Source organism: Scyliorhinus torazame, chromosome 5 (genome assembly GCF_047496885.1).
Source record: "Scyliorhinus torazame isolate Kashiwa2021f chromosome 5, sScyTor2.1, whole genome shotgun sequence".
Classification (NCBI taxonomy): Eukaryota; Metazoa; Chordata; class Chondrichthyes; order Carcharhiniformes; family Scyliorhinidae; genus Scyliorhinus; species Scyliorhinus torazame.
The window spans coordinates 2,130,301-2,134,732 of NC_092711.1; the positions used below are offsets into that span (position 1 = coordinate 2,130,301).

The 4,432-nt window shown below is 55.3% G+C and overlaps 1 long non-coding RNA gene across 1 annotated transcript; it reads right to left on the reverse strand.

The window, feature by feature from the left end:
* Positions 1-171: 171 nt before the first annotated feature.
* Positions 172-3,423, reverse strand: LOC140422627 (uncharacterized). Its single transcript, XR_011947525.1, has 3 exons — positions 3,328-3,423; positions 531-666; positions 172-392 (listed from the first exon to the last, which is right to left on the reverse strand). It is a non-coding gene; the product is annotated as an uncharacterized lncRNA (long non-coding RNA).
* Positions 3,424-4,432: the final 1,009 nt, after the last annotated feature.

Sequence of the window (4,432 nt, forward strand, 5' to 3'; positions counted from 1 at the left end):
GGTTACAGAGATAGGGAGGGGTGTAGGGGCTGGAGGAGGTTACAGAGATAGGGAGGGGTGTAGGGGCTGGAGGAGGTTACAGAGATAGGGAGGGGTGTAGGGGCTGGAGGAGGTTACAGAGATAGGGAGGGGTGTAGGGGCTGGAGGATGTTACAGAGATAGGGAGGGGTGTAGGGGCTGTGTATTGGTCAGCAGTGACCATCGCACCTCTGACGAAGGACAACTTGAACCCAAAACGAGATCCATAGGCTGCCCTCAGGTGTATGTGGACGCTCCCGCCCAAGAAGGTCAAAGATCGCGGCCGGTAGGTGCTGCACAGCCTGCTGGGAGTTCGGCCAGGGCTCCAGAGGGTCAGTAGGCCCGAGTAACAGGCCAGTTCGAAGGCGTCGAACCTGGAGAGAGAGGGAGGGAGGCGTTAGTACCGCCAGGAACGTCAGCGCGAAGCCGCTCAGACCACCCTCTCGGGGCCTGCGGTGAGGGTGGGTGTTACGGCTGGAGGGGGGGGGGGGTCACGCCATCCAGCCTCTCACCTGACGTTGACCACCTCCCGCACTGAGGCCACGATGACCCAGGTGCAGTTCAGCTCGTCGAACCAGTCCCGGGGAACCGGACTTCGGATGACACCTTGGAATTCCGTCAGTCTCTCGCCAATCCCACCACAGGCACCTGGGAGGCAGGGGGAGAGAGAGACGGGGGAAAGAGAGAGAGAGAGAGACGGGGAGAGAGTAGGGGGGGAGAGAGAGAGACAGGAGAGAGGCAGCGAGATGGGGAGAGAGAGAGACGGGGGAGAGAGAGACAGGAGAGAGGCAGAGAGATGGGGAGAGAGAGAGACGGGGGAGAGAGAGAGACAGGAGAGAGGCAGAGAGATGGGGAGAGAGAGAGACGGGCGAGAGAGAGAGACAGGAGAGAGGCAGAGAGATGGGGAGAGAGAGAGACGGGGGAGAGAGAGAGACAGGAGAGAGGCAGAGAGATGGGGAGAGAGAGAGACGGGGGAGAGAGAGAGACAGGAGAGAGGCAGAGAGATGGGGAGAGAGAGAGACGGGCGAGAGAGAGAGACAGGAGAGAGGCAGAGCGATGGGGAGAGAGAGAGACGGGGGGAGAGAGAGAGACAGGAGAGAGGCAGAGAGATGGGGAGAGAGAGAGACGGGGGAGAGAGAGAGACAGGAGAGAGGCAGAGAGATGGGGAGAGAGAGAGACGGGCGAGAGAGAGAGACAGGAGAGAGGCAGAGAGATGGGGGAGAGAGAGAGACGGGGGAGAGAGAGAGACAGGAGAGAGGCAGAGAGATGGGGAGAGAGAGAGACGGGGGAGAGAGAGAGACAGGAGAGAGGCAGAGAGATGGGGAGAGAGAGAGACGGGGGAGAGAGAGACAGGAGAGAGGCAGAGAGATGGGGAGAGAGAGAGACGGGGGAGAGAGAGAGGCAGAGAGAGGCAGAGAGATGGGGAGAGAGAGAGACGGGGGAGAGAGAGAGACAGGAGAGAGGCAGCGAGATGGGGAGAGAGAGAGACGGGGGAGAGAGAGAGACAGGAGAGAGGCAGAGAGATGGGGAGAGAGAGAGACGGGGGAGAGAGTAGGGGGAGAGAGAGAGACAGGAGAGAGAGGCAGAGAGATGGGGGAAGAGAGAGAGAGACAGGGGAGAGAGGGATACAGGGAGAGAGAGAGAGAGACGGGAGAGAGAGGCATGGGGGAGAGAGTAGGGGGAGGGAGAGACAGGAGAGAGAGGCAGAGAGATGGGGTGAGAGAGAGAGAGAGACAGGGGAGGGAGGGAGACAGGGAGATAGAGAGACAGGGGGAGAGAGACAGGGTGAGAGAGAGGCAGAGAGATGGGGAGAGCGAGAGAGACGGGGAGAGACAGGCACGGGGAGAGAGAGACAGGAGAGAGAGGCAGAGAGATGGAGGGAAAGAGAGAGAGACAGGGGAGAGAGGGAGACGGGGGAGAGAGAACAGGGGGAGAGAGAGAGGGGGGAGAGAGTAGGGGGGGAGAGAGAGACAGGGTGAGAGAGAGGCAGAGAGACGGGGCGAGAGAGAGACAGGAGAGAGAGGCAGAGAGATGGGGGAGAGAGAGAGAGAGAGACAGGGAGAGAGAGACAGGGGGGAGAGAGAACGGGGGAGAGAGAACGGGGGAGAGAGGGAGAGCGAGAGAGACGGGGGAGACGGAGAGAGAGACAGGGGGAGAGAGGGAGACGGAGAGAGAGGGGGAGGGGAGAGAGAGAGAGAGAGAGACGGGGAGGGAGAGAGAGTGACGGGAGAGAGAGACACAGAGAGAGAGAAACGGAGTGAGAGACAGAGAGAGAGACAGGGAGAGAGAGGCAGAGAGATGGGAGAGAGAGAGAGACAGAGAGAGAGAAACGGAGTGAGAGACAGAGAGAGAGACAGGGAGAGAGAGGCAGAGAGATGGGAGAGAGAGAGAGACGGGGGGAAAAGAACGGGGAGAGGGGGGGAGCAAGAGAGACGGGGGAGAGAGGGACGGAGAGAGAGAGAGACAGGGAAAGAGAGAGAGGGGGGGAGCGAGAGAGACGGGGGAGAGAGGGACAGAGAGAGAGAGAGACAGGGAAAGAGAGAGAGAGAGAGACGGAGACGGAGAGAGAGGGGTAGAGAGAGAGAGACGGGGAGAGAGAGAGAGAGCGATGGGGAAGAGAGATGGGGGAGAGAGAGATGGGGGAAGAGAGAGAGGGGGAGAAAGGGACGGAGCGAGAGAGAGACAGGGCGAGTGAGAGAGAGAGAGAGAGAGACGGGGAGGAAGAGTGAGAGAAAGACGGGAGAGAGAGAGACGGGGAGGGAGAGAGAGACAGGGCGAGTGAGAGAGGGAGAGAGAGAGACGGGGAGGAAGAGTGAGAGAGAGACGGGGAGGGAGAGAGAGACGGGGAGGGAGAGAGAGTCGGGGAGAGAGAGAGAGACGCGGAGCGAGAGACGTGGAGAGCGAGAGACGGGGAGAGAGAGGGACAGAGAGACGGGGTAGATAAATACAGGGATAGAGAGAGTAGGGTGAGAGCGAGACGGGGAGAGGGACAGGGAGCGATACACAGGGCGAGAGAGAGAAATGGGGAGATAGATCGAGAAGAGGAGAGAGATGAATTAATAGAGACACGTCGAGAGTGAGAGACAGAGAAGTGGGAGAGAGAGAGAAAAAAAATAGAGAGAGATATAGGAAAACAACGAGAAACGAGGGAGACAGAAAAGGAGATGGAGACAAAAAGGGAGGGAGCGAAAGAACCAGAGAGAGATAGAAAGAGAGTGTAAGAGAATGATATTAAACAAAGCTTTCAGAATTGAAATTATCATTGGGACAGGTTGAAATATTTCAGGTGAACTCAGATAGACAACTCACCGTGAGAGTCGGACGGGCCGATCAAGACATTCTCAGCACAGGTACCTGCAGCAAAACAGACATTGTTAATCCCACGCTGAACCCCTCGATTAGATTCCAGTCTGTAACTCACTCCCGGGTACCTGTTATTCTATATATACACCACGTCGAATCCCTCGAATAGATTCCAGTCTGTAACTCACTCCCGGGTACCTGTTATTCGATATATAAACCACACCGAACCCCTCGAATAGATTCCAGTCTGTAACTCACTCCCGGGTACCTGTTATTCGATATATAAACCACCCCGAACCCCTCGATTAGATTCCAGTCTGTAACTCACTCCCGGGTATCTGTTATTCTATATATAAACCACCCCGAACCCCTCGATTAGATTCCAGTCTGTAACTCACTCCCGGGTGTCTGTTATTCTAGAAAAAACCACCCCGAACCCCTCGATTAGATTCCAGTCTGTAACTCACTCCCGGGTACCTGTTATTCGATATATAAACCACGCTGAACCTTTCGATTAGATTCCAGTCTGTAACTCACTCCCGGGTATCTGTTATTCTATATATAAACCACCTCGAACCCCTCGATTAGATTCCAGTCTGTAACTCACTCCCGGGTATCTGTTATTCTATATATAAACCACCCCGAACCCCTCGATTAGATTCCAGTCTGTAACTCACTCCCGGGTATCTGTTATTCTATATATAAACCACCCCGAACCCCTCGATTAGATTCCAGTCGGTAACTCACTCCCCGGTGTCTGTTATTCTATATATAAACCACCCCGAACCCCTCGATTAGATTCCAGTCTGTAACTTACTCCCGGGTATCTGTTATTCTATATATAAACCACCCCGAACCCCTCGATTAGATTCCAGTCTGTAACTCACTCCCGGGTATCTGTTATTCTATATATAAACCATCCCGAACCCCTCGATTAGATTCCAGTCTGTAACTCACTCCTAGGTATCTGTTATTCTATATATAAACCACCCCGAACCACTCGATTAGATTCCAGTCTGCAACTCACTCCCGGGTATATGTTATTCTATATATAAACCACCCCGAACCCTCGATTAGATTCCAGTCTGTAACTCACACCCCCGGGTATCTG